The sequence below is a fragment of the Sorex fumeus genome, unplaced genomic scaffold, assembly GCF_029834395.1.
Source record: "Sorex fumeus unplaced genomic scaffold, SorFum_2.1 ptg000241l, whole genome shotgun sequence".
Classification (NCBI taxonomy): domain Eukaryota; kingdom Metazoa; phylum Chordata; class Mammalia; order Eulipotyphla; family Soricidae; genus Sorex; species Sorex fumeus.
The window spans coordinates 1,683,547-1,698,233 of NW_026606298.1; the positions used below are offsets into that span (position 1 = coordinate 1,683,547).

Below are 14,687 nucleotides of genomic sequence, written 5' to 3' on the forward strand. Positions count from 1 at the left end.
GAATTTTGGGAACTGGGAACTGTAAACTTGAAGAAGGATCCGCGAAGTATTGGTGAGTGACTAATGTAACTAAAATTGTGTTGCTTTGGACAACTGCATCAGAGCAGCAGCAGAACCAGAAATCTAGGGCTCTTGCCTTGCCCTTGTGATGGATCCAGGTGAGATCCTGCCTGGCCTTCCCCACCCCCCACCCCCAACCTCCTATGAGCCCATCTGGAGTGATCTCTGAATGCAGAGCTCTGAGCACCGCTGGGGGTGGCCGCCAACCACAGCAAACAAAATCGATGACAAAGCCGGGTAACCTTTCTAAAACAAGTCCTGCAGGTGATTCCTAATGCCTCCAGCTAAAGTCTGAGATCCATGGGCTCAGGGCAATTGTGTACATTTAAAAAAAAAGGGGGGGGCAGCAATTTGTTTTTAGCAAGATTTTTGAGCCAGTCCTTAGATGGATGCTTTAAGGCATGTGTCTATAACATAAGTCATGACACTGGTGAACACGAACAGTCTTTCCCCTCACTTGGTCATCTGGATAACAGCCCAGCCTACCAAAGGAAGGGTGTTGACCACAGACATAACGCCTGGCATTCGGATGAAGACGGAGAAGACAGCCGTTGTGCTTGGAAATATTTTTTTTTACTGTGCGGAAATATTACAACTAACTCCCCACCTGATCATTTCTGAATGTGCACTCGAGTGGCGTCGGTTTGATTCCCCCGCTGCCAAGCCACCAACCTCAGTTGACCTTTATTTTATTTATTTATTTATTTATTTTTTAAATCGGGAAATGTTTCGCTTGGATCACCTGGCACGAAAACCCTTCTCGGGACGTGCCTGCCCGGCCTCGGCGTCCCGCTCTCGGAATCCGGTGCCCGGTCGGTAAGGGGCCCCCGCCGCCGTCGCTGCGCCGGGCGTGGGTCGCTGGGTGGTCCAGGGTCGCGGAGGATGCTCACAGCGCGGGCGGGGTGGGGCTCGCGGTCGCCCGGTGGTCCAGGGCGGCGAAGGATGCTCAAGGCGCGGGCGGGGCGCACGGTCGCCCGGTGGTCCAAGGCCTGGAGGATGCTCGCGGCCCGGGCTGGGCGCACGATCGCCCGGTGGTCCAAGGCCTGGAGGATGCTCAAGGCGCTGGCGGGGCGCACGGTCGCCCGGTGGTCCAAGGCCTGGAGGATGCTCAAGGCACTGGCGGGGCGCGCGGGCGCGCGGTCGTCCGGTGGTCCAGGGCGGCGAAGGATGCTCGCGGCCCGGGCTGGGCGCACGGTCGCCCGGTGGTCCAAGGCCTGGAGGATGCTCAAGGCGCTGGCGGGGCGCGCGGTCGCCCGGTGGTCCAAGGCCTCGGAGGATGCTCAAGGCACTGGCGGGGCGCGCGGTCGCCCGGTGGTCCAGGGCGGCGGAGGCTGCTCGCGGCCCGGGCTGGGCGCACGGTCGCCCTGTGGTCCAAGGCCTGGAGGATGCTCAAGGCACTGGCGGGGCGCGCGGTCGCCCGGTGGTCCAGGGCGGCGAAGGATGCTCAAGGCGCGGGCGGGGCGCGCGGTCGCCCGGTGGTCCAAGGCCTGGAGGATGCTCGCGGCCCGGGCTGGGCGCACGGTCGCCCGGTGGTCCAAGGCCTGGAGGATGCTCAAGGCGCTGGCGGGGCGCGCGGTCGCCCGGTGGTCCAGGGCGGCGAAGGATGCTCAAGGCGCGGGCGGGGCGCGCGGTGCAGGGCCGCGCGGGGCCGCCGAGGGGAGCTGCAGGGCAACTTCTCGGGGAAGCGGCCGCCGGCCCCGCAGAGCCCGCCTGGCCTTTTGTTTGTTTCCTGCCGGAGGCCCGAGTCCCGCCGCTGTGCCCTGCGCCGCGCGCCCCAGCCCGTGGCCGGACCTGCCGGGCGCCCCCTCCCCCCCGAGCCCGCGGCCGCCGCCGGCGCGGCCCGCCCGGTCCCCAGCGCCTGAGCGGCCGCGGCGCCCGTCGCCCCGAGCTGCGCCCACCCAAGGCGGGCCCCCGCCCGGACCCCGGCGCCAGTGAGTGGGATCGGGGGTCTGGGGGGCACTGGTCACCTGGGGGGGCGGGCCAGCGCTGCAAGGGGCCCCCCAGGTGCGGTGGGCCCCGCGAGGGCTGGGCGGGTGGTGCCCGGGGAGCGGGGGGAGTAGCTAGTGGCTTTAGTCCCCTCCTCGGCCGGGTGGGTGCCTGCCCCCCTGCAGGCGGGTGGGGGGACTCCGGGCCCGCCGGGTGCGGACGGTCCGGATGGGTGTTCGCCGTTCCACCTGGGCAGGGGTGCGGGAAGGCGAGTCTCGCCCGCGGCGGAGCCTGGAGGAGTGGGCTGGGGGGTGGGACCTGCCCTGGGAAGGTTTCCCACTAGGCCTGGGGCTGTCCCACTCGGGGTCTCGAGTCTAAATCCGCACCCATTTCGGTTGCGACCATTTTTGATCCCCCCCCTGGGTGGTTCTTCTTCCCGAGCCGAGTACATGTTAGGTGAAAGGATGCCGGATTTTTCCAGAAGGAACCGTGTCCTTCGTGAAATACACCGGGGAAACTTTGCTACTGTAGCGGGAGGCTGTTACTTGTCAGGATGGAAAAGTAATTCGACGCATCATTCTGCAGATGACAGTGTATTCCCGTCCCTTCCCTTCCACTTCTGCTGCTGAAGCTGAACTGTGCCAGGAGAAATGCCCCCGGGAGTTTGTCTTGGTGGGGGGTTAGGGCTCCATGAAGGGGCATTGGTTGGCTGGTAGCAAGAGAAGTTGGAGAGCGACAGTTTTCATTTTCCACATTTTCCTGTGAGTGGGTTTTTCCCCTGGAGGTGCCCAATGGTGAATTGTGCTCCTGCTGAATATGAAATTTAAATGAACCCCGAATTTTGTGTAGTCAACATATAAAGGATTAAGAAGAATTTGTGTCCCCACCATATGCTAACTGTGCTGGGAGTTAATGCATGCGGAAATATGCACATTTGAAATAGTTTCTGAACAAAGCACTGCAATTTGCTCCTGGAGACTTTCCTGCTTCTCTGTCATTCTGAGGACCAGTAATTGTGGGTGTGGAGAGAAGATAGTGCTGGGATTTTATTATTATTATTATTTGAAAGTGATATCTCCTACAACTTCCTCTTCCTTAAGGTTCAGCCCTTTATAGTGACCCTCGCCACTCTGGTTTCTCTCATTTGTCTTCTTCTGTGTGAGTAGGGTGGATGAGACTGATGTACTTTTTTTTTTTCTTTTTTCTTTTCTTTTTTTTTTTTGCTTTTTTTTTTTGCTTTTTGGGTCACACCTGGCGATGCACAAGGGTTACTCCTGGCTCCACACTCAGAAATTACTCCTGCTGGTGCTCAGGGGACCATATGGGCTGCTGGGAATCAAACCCGGGTCGGCCGCGTGCAAGGCAAACGCCCTCCCCGCTGTGCTATTGCTCCAGCCCCAAGATTGATGTACTTTTGTAGTTTTGTAGTTTTAGATGATGGATGAGCCTATTGGAGGGTGCATGGAGCCGTGGGACCGCAGAGAAGCCTGTCACCTTGCCGCAGAAAGAACATTCAGTTGCAAAGAATATATTTTTCTCACTGACGTTTTTTTACCTACAGTTTTACCTGGATAACGGAGCTAGCAGGATAATGAATAGGCCTCTAGGTGAGGGGAGTTGGGGGTGGGAGGTTATTTGTTGATATTCAACCTCACCCAAGTTCTTATTATACTTTCATTCTTTGTTTTTTTTTTCATTAATTTTTATTTATTATTTAGTTATTTTTTTTTTTTGCTTTTTGGGTCACACCCGGCGATGTACAGGGGTTACTCCTGGCTCATGCATTCAGGAATTACTCCTGGCAGTACTTGGGGGACCATATGGGATGCTGGGAATTGAACCCAGGTCGGCCACGTGCAAGGCCAACACCCTACCTGCTGTGCTATCACTCCAGCCCCTATTTAATTATTTTTGACTTTTGGGGTCACACCCAGCGATGCTCAGGGGTTACTCCTGGCTCTGCTCAGGGGTTACTCCTGGCTCTGCGCTCAGGACACTCAGAATTACTCCTTGCGGTATTGGGGGACCGTATGGTATGCTGGGGATGGAACCCAGGTCAGCCACGTGCAAAGCAAATATCCTACCTACTGTACTATCACTTCCGTCCACTAATTTTTGGGGGGCAGGGGGGTGGATTTTTAGTAACAAAAGTCCTATCAATTCTGAAATTTGGGAATAATCTGAACTATCTTTTCCTTCTTTGCCTTCATCCTTTATAGCAGTGCTATTTAGACCTTTGGAATGTGAATTCTTTATATGGGGTGCTTTGGGGGGGAAGGGGAGGTAGTGTTTTAGGGCCATACCTGGAAATGCTCAGGGCTTGCTCCTGGCTCTGTGCTCAGGGGTCATCCTGAAGGTGACTGGGGGACTATCTGTGGTGCCAGGGATTTAAATGGAGTTGACCATAGGCAAGGCCAGAGCCTATTCTGTCTCTTCAGGCGTGGAATTTGGTATCTTTAGAGCCCTCTCTCCACAGTCTAGTCTGGAGCCTCCCCGCTCCCCTCCTCACACCAGTCAGTCTCTCCATTCCTGCCCCCTCCCCCCCACCTCCCTGCATGTTGCTGACTGACTGAGCCAGTCCTTTGTGTTTTTGTGTTTTTGGTTTTTTGGATTTTTTTTTTTCTTTTTGAGTCACAGGCTGGAGCGATAGCCCAGTGGGTAGGGCATTTACCTTGCACGCAGCCAACCAGGGTTCGATTCCTCCTCCTCTCTTGAAGAGCCCAGCAAGCTACCGAGAGTATCCTGCCCGCACAGCAAAGCCTGGCAAGCTCCCCGTGGCCTATTCGATACGCCAAAAACAGTAACAACAAGTCTCACAATGGAGACGTTACTGGTGCCCGCTCCAGCAAATCGATGAACAACGGGAGGACAGTGCTACAGTGCTACAGTTTTGAGTCACACCCAGTGATGCTCGGGAGTTATTCCTGGGTCTGCACTCAGGAATTACTCCTGGTGGTGCTTGGGGGGTGCTTGGGGGACCATATGGGATGCCGGGGATTGAACCCAGGTCAGCCGTGTGCAAGACAAAGGCCCTCCCGGCTGCCCTATCGCTCCGGCCCCAGCAGGTCCTTAACACCCGCCCCTTTTCCTCTCTTTGGCCTTGTGGATCTTGCCCAAGCCTCACTGCCCCGCCTCTCTCCCAGCTTTCCAAGCTTCCCTTCCTCCCATTCTCTTATCTCAAAGTCTGAAATCATTTGCCTGATTTCCCAAGGCCTCTCATAATCAGGCCTCCACACCCTTCTGTTGAAATCCCCTTTTGGGTTCACCGTCCGTCTTTGCCCGCACTGTCGTTTGGGCTTCTTGCCGCCCTGCTAAGGGGGACCAGGATTAATGCCAATGCAGTGCCGTTGCTTATTTCTCTCTCCCTAGAAGTCCCTTCCCTTCTCATCACTGTCCAGTTTCTAGTCTCCCCTTCCGAGAAGGCCCGGCAGGCAACTTTTCCCATGACTTTTTTACTTATTATTATTCACGATCACAATCAGGATCGTCCTGTTGTTCGTCGATTGCCTCGAGCAGGCCCCAGCAACGTCTCCTTCGTCCTAGCCCTGAGATTCTAAAAAGTGCCACATTCAAGGCTCTTTCAGGGTCAGGAGAATGAGACCCATTGTTGTTACTGGTGTTTGGCATATTGAATACGCCACGGGGAGTTTGCCAGACTCTGCCATGTGGACAGGTTACATTTGGTAGCCTGCCAGGTTGTCCAAAGTAAGAATGAGATAATAAGGTGTCACGCGACCTCAAATGCGGCCGCATGCTTCCAGGAGCTGGGTTTTATAGTCTCTGGGTCGTGGCCGTTGATGGGATTACACAGTGCCAGGGGCCAGTTGGTGGGCGTGACCCCCGCCTACTGGAAGATGGAGGATCTAGGTGGAGGATGCTCAGCCCCGATCCGAGCAAGGCTTGGAGATCTCAGCCCCGGGACCCGCATGCCTTTGTTCCTCTGCCAGTACCTTCATGCTTGTGGAGCGTGGTCTCAGCATATAATAACAAAATATTATTATTATTTTTGCTTTTTCAGTCACACCCGGCAATGCTCAGGAGCTACTCCTGGCTCTGCACTCAGGAATGACTCCTGACAGTGCTCGAGGGACCATATGGGATGTGGGGGATTGAACCCGGGTCGACCATGTACAAGATAAATGCCCTACCCACTGCACTACTGCTCCAGCCCCACCATGACGTTTTCTTTTCTCCTTTCTCCTCTTCTGCTTTTAGGATCCTTGTTTTGTTACATTGGTTATATTGATCTCTAATTGGTCGAGATTATTAAGCTGCTTTAGGGCAGACGCTATATTCGATGCATGGTAATGTGGCGGTGTGGGCTTTGGAGGCAGGAAAACCTGAGGTCAGGGCATGACTCTACTTATTAGCTCACGTGGCCCTGTGGAATTCTCCTAGCATGGGCCCTTTCATGTGTCAAGTAGGAGAAATGCCTCCCCTAGCAAGCAGTCGTAGGAGTAAGATGGTCTCTGGTGTCCCAACAGGGGCTGGCCCGTGCCTGACCACTTTCTGCTCTTCCCCAGGTGATGAATTGCAGAAGCTTGAATATGTAGCAAATCTCCCATAAATGTGTGTTGACCTATTCATGGTCGATTGCCAGTCAGGGCTCAGTGTGGAGGCCCAGAGGACAGGGCAGCCCTGTGCTGCGTCCTCCCTGAGTATAATTCTGCTCTGACTTCAGTGACTTGGGCTTCAGTTATTTCTGGCTGAGGCTCTGCTTCTGGGATCTGTTGCAGTCTTTCCATCTGAATCTTGCCAGGAACACTACCGCCTCTTAATTTATTTTATGTTTTCCTGGGCTGCTCATAAGACAAGCTCATTTTGCAGGATCTTGCTGAATTGGAGTTTTACCTCGCTGTTCTATTTTTCTGCTTGCGGGGTAGGTGTGAGTGTGTGTATTTATGGCAGGACCTCTCATCCGGTGGTTTCTTTGTAGAATTCCGGGGACAGTGGCCTTTCTGTCCACTCCAATCTGGCAGTCTGTGAACACAGCTCGCTTTGCTGTTGATTCTCTTCGCTAGGGATATTTGCCCATGGTCTTCTGAAAAGGGCCCACAACTAGAGTATGGGCAAAGTTGTCTCTGTGAACCTCCATGTTTGTGACTGACTTAGAAAGTGTGCAGAGAGAGAGAGAGAGAGAGAGAGGGGGGGGGGGGGAGAGAGAGAGAGAGAGAGAGAGAGAGAGAGAGAGAGTGCCCAGTGACTTGCCTAGGAATTATTTTATAGTGAGACCAGATTCTAAACGGTGGTTTTGCTTGCTTTGAAATAGTTACGGGGCCCACGGTCTTCTGAGAAGGGCCCACAACTAGAGTATAATCAAACTTGTCTCTGTGAACCTTCATGTTTGTGATTGACTTGAAAAGTGTGCAAATAGAGGGTGTGTGTATGTGTGTGTGTGTATGTGTGTGTGTGTGTGTGTGTGTCCAGTGACTTGCCTAAGAATTATTTTATAGTGAGACCAGGTTCTAAATGGTGGTTCCGCTTGCTTTGAAAGTTAAAGGGGGCCAGAGAGATAGTACAGACAGTGGGACTCTTGCCTTGCATGTGGCCAAACCCAGTTTGATCCCTAGCATATGGTCCCCTGTGAGCACTAGGCGTGATTCCCCTGCTCACCGAGCCAGAAATAAGCACTGAGCTTACCCAGGGGTGGCCCCCTGAAAAAGCAAAAGAAGAAAGGAACACAATTTTGATTTCCTTATCAATAGACATTCCACAGATACTGTCTAGAAAAGTTGCCTTGTGAAAAGAAGTGGATGAAACAAATTACTGTCTAGGGCCAACGCATCCACATACTAAGAGAGAGGCGAGAGTTATTTAAGGAAGAAGTCAAAGATGTCCTTAATTGCAGCCAAAGGGGGGGGGGGAAGCGACAGCCCGGTTGGTCTCTAGTTGACGTCCAAGAGTGATGTGGGCTTTCCTGCCTAGGTGAGGTGCTGTCTGATGCTAGAAAAAATAATTCCCTAATCCTAAGGAAATGCTCAGTCCCGGGGGAAAGTATCCATTTCTGATTCCTTCCAGGGAAACCAGAGCGTTCCTGCCCAGTGAATAAGTGCCTGATTCACTGTTCTTTGAAAGTTGAAACCTTCGCGGAAAGAGTGTCTGTAATGGAACTCACCTGTGGGGCTGGAGGCCCGTCCCGTGTGCCTTAACTTGTCAGGCTGCCTCAGAGTGTGAAGACAGCACCTCTTTGGAGGTCAGCTGCTTTATATTTGTAGTTGAATATTGACACTATATTTCTATTCATATATATATTCATATATATATATGGAGAAGGGGAGGATCTAAAACATCCTCTTTTTTTTTTTGGCTTTTTGGGTCACACCCAACATTACTCCTGGCTCTGCCCTCAGGAAATACTCCTGGCAGTGCTCGGGGGACCATATGGGATGCTGGGAATCGAACCCGGATCGGCCACGTGCAAGGCAAATGCCCTGCCCGCTGTGCTATCACTCCAGCCCCAAAACATCCTCAATAGAATATTAAAACAGCAGTGCTGGAGTGAGGACTCAACAGAGGGAGCCCCTGCTTTGTATGGAGGAGGCCTGGGTGTGAGGCCTGTCCCCATCCCACCCCTCCCCCACCAGCTCCAAACAGAAAGTAGCCCCTGTGCGTCACCAGGGGTGGTCTACACCAAAATGAAACAGGAAAAGCGTTTTCTTGTTAAAGCACTGCATTCTGGAGATGAGAGGGGTTCGATTCCTGTCAGTCTGATCCCCTGTGTAGAGTGAGAATACCAGGTCAATAAGGGTTCTTCTCCATTTCTTTGCTTTGTTTTTTGGGCCACGCTCAGTGGTGCTCAGGGCTCACTCCTGGCTCTGCACTCAGGGTCGCTCCTGGTGATCACTCCTTAGCTTAAAGGACCATCCCAGGTGCCAGGGATCAAACCTGTGTTGACTGTGTGCAGAGGAAGTGGCCTACCCACTGTACCATCTTTTTGGCCCCATTAGGGGCCCTTTCGGGAAAACGCCAAAACAAAGCATTCTAATTCTCCAGCCTGGAGTTTCCTTAATATTACGTGTTCTCATGTTGCACTTTGGGTCTGTTGAAACTATATTTCTATGTATGCTATTTATTTTATATGGGCTGGAGCGATAGCACAGCGGGTAGGGCATTTGCCTTGCCCGCAGCCAACCCGGGTTCGATTCCTCCGTCCCTTTTGGAGAGCCCGGCAAACTACCAAGAATATCCTGCCCACACAGCAGAGCCTGGCAAGCTACCGTGGCATATTTGATTTGGCAAAAACAGTAAAAGTAAGTCTCACAATGGAGACATTACTGGTACCTATTCGAGCAAATCGATGAACAACAGGAGGACAGTGCTACAGTGCTATGCTGTTTATTAACAATACTAATTAGCATATATATTTTTTCTTTTTGGGCCACACCCAATGATGCTCAGGGGTTACTTTTGGCTCTGCACTCAGGAATTACTCCTGGCAGTGCTTGGGGGACCATATGGGATGCCAGGGATAGAACCCAGGTTGGCCGCGTGCAAGGCAAATGCCCTACCCTCTGTACTATGACTCTGGCCCCCCCTTCAGTTGTATATAGTCTTAGATGAAATGATTTCTTATTTAGAAGGGGGATTGAGGCCACATCTAATGGTGGTTGGGGGTCACTCCCAGTTCTCTGCTCAGGGATTGCTCCCAGAGGAGCTGGATGACCCTGAGGTGCCAGGGATGGAATCAGGGTCAGCAGTATTCAGGCAAGCAGCTCGATCTCTGTACTATCTCTTAGATCTTAAACATGTCATTCTATCTCATTTTTGTCCATTGAAGGGCTCCATTTTTAAAAAATTTTTATTAGTGAAACAACATGAGGTACAGTTGTAGACTTACAAATTTTTGTGTTTGGGTTTTGATGCTCGCCGGGGCCCCTTGGAGGGGAGTGGGTTGAGTTTCCCTCCCCGCCCCAACCAGGGCTCCAGCAGCCGAAGACCTCCAGAACCAGCCACCACCATGCTGAGACCACTCTCCACACGCATGAAGGTACCGGCAGAGGAACAAAGGCATGCGGGTCCCGGGGCTGAGATCTCCAAGCCTGCTTGGATCGGAGCTGAGCATCCTCCACCCAGATCCTCCAAATTCCAGTAGGCAGGGGTCACACCCACCAACTGGCCCCCTGGCGCCATGAATCCCATCAAGAGCCAGATGGCATTGTGTAATCTGGCCAAAACCCAGAGACTATAAAATCCAGCTCCCAGAAGTGACATCTTATTATCTCATTCCTACTTTGGACTACCTGGCAGGCTACCAAATGTAACCTACCCACATGGCAGAGTCTGGCAAACTCCCCATGGCGTACCCAATATGCCAAATACCAGTAACAATGATGGGTCTCATTCTCCTAAAGAGCCTTGAATATGGCACTTTCTAAAAAATCTCAGGGCTAGGACGAAGGAGACGTTACTGGGGCCTGCTCGAGGCAATCGACGAATAACAGGATGGTCGTGATCATGATCGTGATCGTGGGTTTTGATTATACAATGATCAAATACCCATCCCTCCACCAGTGCCCATTTCCCACCACCACGGATCCCAGTATCCCTCCCACCCCCAGCTCCCCAGCCCACCCTGCCTCTGTGGCAGGGCATTTGAAGGGCTCCATTTTATCTCCATTTTTCCCCATCTGCTGGGGGTTCTTAGTAGCCACTTGACAAATGCGAACCAAGCGCGCTCGCGGAAGGATCTTTTGAGGAAGAGTCAGTGTGAGTCATTTACCTTTGTGTGGTCATTGTCTGACTTGTGATAAAGGAACATGTGACCCTCCTTGGGTGACTGTAAGAGACCATGACTCAGAACCAGAAAGTATGTGTTAGGGTATAATGCATATTTGACAACATTGTGAAAATTGCTCTCTGCATGACTGTAGTTCCCAGATGACAATCTTTTTCTTTTTTAATTGAATCACTGGGAGATAGCCTATTAATGAGAAAATGGTTCATGATTGGGTTTCAGTGATACAGTGTTCCAATACCCATCCCCCCACCTATGTACATTTTCCAGCACCAATGTCCCCAGGTTCCCTTCCATCTCCTCCCCCCCATCAGCCTGCCTCTATGGCAGGCTCTCTCTCTCTCTCTCTCTCTCTCTCTCTCTCTCTCTGTCTCTCTCTCTCTCTCTAACAAGAGGAGACTTTAGTGTCCTTCATCCATTGATTGTTGAAGAGTCATCCATAGACTGTATAGCACACAGCAGAGTTCATTGATTTGCATGTTGAGTTTTTGGGGGTTTTTTTTGGGGGGGGTGGGGGGAGTCCGGGGTTGTGGCTATCCCTATGGTTCAGGGATCAGTCGTAACTCTCTGCTCAGGGATTACTCATAGTGCTTGGGGGACCGTTGAAGATGCCGGAAATCAAATCGGGTCAGCCACATGCAAGGCAAGGGATCTCTGGGTGATAGTTTTTGTGTTCCCAGGGGAGAACCATGTCTTGAGAGAGACAGTCTTTTTTTTTAAAAAAATTTATTTATTTTCTTTTTATTAGTGAAACACCATGAGGTACAGTTGTAGACTTGCAAATTTTTGTGCTTGGGTTTTGATTATACAATGATCAAGTACCCATCCCTCCACCAGTGCCCATTTCCCACCACCACGGATCCCAGTATCCCTCCCACTCCCCATACTCTCCCCCATCCCACCCTGCCTCTGTGGCAGGGCATTCCCTTTTGTTCTCTCTCTCCTTTTGGGTGCTGTGGTCTGCAAAAGAGGCATTGAGTGGCAATCATGTTCAGTCCATAGTCTGCTTTCAACTTTGCATCTCCCATCCTGGGAGGATCGAGAGACCGTCTTTGAGCCTAAAATGCAGATGAAGATAGCAAACATCAGCAGGTTTTAAATTATTTTATACGAACTCTTTTACTTTCTTGTTGAGTTGTTTGGCGTTTCGTTATCATTCAGGATGATATCCCTCACAGCGAGGTTGGCTTTTGAGTTTCTTGTGTCCCTCTTGTAATGTTTGAACTCTGGAGTGTGTGATGCATTGACATGCACTCCCTCATCCTCACCTCTTGTACCTTGCTCAGCTTTATGACCTGAAGTGGTGATTAAGACAGACGGTGGTTCCTTAACTCTTGTACCTCCAGCAACCTTCACCAAGGGGGACCTTTTCACTACCACTCAACCAGTTTCACCTAAGACAGGGTAAAATGAATTCTTCCTCTGCGCCCCTCCTTTTGAGTTTTCATGGAAGCTTCATTGCATAAGTACATATGATTAATTTGCCGTCCATTGGCAATTGAACTCAGTCTCTTAAATGCACCCCCCCATTACCAATTCAACTTTGGATGGCCCCCATCCTTAGGTTTTGCAGAAGTCACCTTATTCACATAACAATTTTTATTGTCCTCTTAGGAGTTCTAAGGCTCTGGGGATCTGTGAGTCAGTCACGATCATCCTGTTGTTCATCGATTGCCTTGAGAAGGCACCAGTAACGTCTTCTTCATCCTAGCCCTGAGATTTTAAAAAGTGTCATATTCAAGGCTCTTTCAAGGTTAGGAGAATGAGACCTACCATTGTTACTGGTTTTTGGCATATTGAATACGCCACGGGGAGTTTGCCAGACTCTGCCGTATGGGCAGGTGACATTTGGTAGCCTGCCAGGTTGTCCAAAGTAAGAATGAGATAATAAGATGTCGCTTCCGGAAGCTGGGTTTTATAGTCTCTGGGTCTTGGCCGTTGATGGGATTACATAGTGCCGGGGAGCAGTTGGTGGGTGTGACCCCTGCCTACTGGAAGATGGAGGATCTGGGTAGAGGATGCTCAGCCCCGATCCCAGCAGATTTGGAGATCTCAGCCCCAGGACCCGCATGCCTTTGTTCCTCTGCCGGTACCTTCATGCATGTGGAGAGTGGTCTTAGCATGGTTGTGAGTCAGTAACTGGCGTTAAAGACCAGAGAGGTATGAGAAATATATTTTGGTCATCTGATTGCCCAAATCTGTCTTTCTCCTTCTCCTTACACTCCTTCCTTCCTTCCTTCCTTCCTTCCTTCCTTCCTTTCTTCCTTCTTTCCTCCCTTCCTCCCTCCCTCCTTCCCTCCCTCCCTCCCTCCCTCCCTCCTTCCTTCCTTCCTTCTTTCCTCCCTCCCTCCCTCCCTCCCTCCCTCCCTCCCTCCTTCCTTCCTTCCTTCCTTCCTTTCTTCCTTCTCTTTCCTCCCTCCCTCCCTCCTTCCCTCCCTCCCTCCCTTCCTTCCTTCCTTCCTTCCTTCCTTCCTTCCTTCTTTCCTTCTTTTTCTTCCCTTCCTCCCTGCCTCCCTCCCTCCCTTCCTCCCTCCCTCCCTCTCTTCCTTCCTTCCTTCCTCCCTTCCTCCTTGTTGAGGTTCTAGGATTTACAATATTTTCTCATTCTTTTCATGCATCCATCACTCCAACACCCCATCCGTCACCATCGTACCCACTTCCCTCCACCAGTGGCCTAAAGGCTCCGCTCAGCTACCCTTATTCCCATATTCTTTCCTTTGTAAAAAATTATAATTTAGGTCACGTGTTATCACATGTTTATAGTAGCCCTAATCTTTATAGTATTGATGTACAAAGTCTCTGTACCACACCACTACCAAAGTACCCCTGAGTCTCCACCACAGCCCTCACAGCACCTCTGGTCTGGTCTTTGTTCCTTCCTTCATCCCCCACGCCCCCCGCCCCTCTTTCTGTTCATTAGTTTTGTAGCCCAAGGCCAAGCGTTTTCCTTTCCCCAATATCATCTATTTCCTTGTTTTGTCTCTATGTTCCACAGACAACTGACATCACCCAGCACCAAATGTATATTGTGAATCACGATACTGAAGCCACGGCCCTTCTTACGGGGTTGAGGGCCCTGATGCACAGTGTGTTCAATTCCTAATAGTCAGGGTTTGAAGGAAGTGAGGACAGGAAGTGCTATCTAGGGGGGGGAGAGGGAGCCATGCCCTCTCAGCCATGCCCTTCTTCCATCACTGCAGTTTCGAGAATAGCTGAGTACACTGTTAATGCAGTCATTTGTCAAGATACAGACCGTTTGAGCTCCACATAAAGAAGGTTTGTTTCGACCATATGGACTCCAAGAGACAAGTACTTAAAAGACATTTAAGTTCGAATGCCTATGCGCAGAAGAATTAGCACCCTCCAAAATATATATATATATAAACATTTTAGTGCCCCTTGAAAAGAAAGAAACAACAACAACAACAAAAGCAGTATTAAATCTTGTAGAGTCAGGATCTGTTCAACCCTAGAATGCCAGAAATAGAGCTCAGAAGTGCCACAAAACAAAAAAAAAAAATCCATTAAGGAGATTTTGTACTTAATCCAGCTTTGCTGTGAGGCTGGATGAGTTGAACCGATTAGAGCTGGGGCAGAAAAAGCTCCTCCTTAAAACCCGGACAGTGTAAGGATGCAGATAACCCAGAATCCAGGAGAAGCCCCCGGTTTGCATGCAGTTTCCTGCCTCCCATCTTTAAAACACAGTGGGCAGCAGTGGCTTTGACTCGGTGACTCTCAGAGGTTTCGAACTAGGGAGCTGGCTCCCGTGGCCCTGCCCCCTGGCCTTGTTTTGCAGGCTGTGAATGAGCAGGGCACCCCATGCGAGCGGCCGGCCTCGCCCAAGCAGATGTTCTCTGCCTCCACTGAGGATTGAGGCTGAGGGCAGGGAATTGGGACCCAGCCTAGGTTTTCTTCCCCAATGTCGCCTCGCCAGGAAAATCACCGCATTTCTTTCCAATGTTGACTG

At 51.4% G+C, this 14,687-nt stretch overlaps 1 protein-coding gene across 1 annotated transcript in view; it reads left to right on the forward strand.

Moving 5' to 3' along the window:
* Positions 1-1,885: 1,885 nt before the first annotated feature.
* LOC130018212 (uncharacterized) overlaps positions 1,886-14,687 on the forward strand; it is a 28,063-nt gene continuing 15,261 nt past the window's right edge. The window contains exon 1 of the mRNA XM_056108977.1: positions 1,886-1,991. The gene's annotated coding sequence lies outside the window, so the exon portion shown is untranslated. The remainder of the gene's footprint in view (positions 1,992-14,687) is intronic.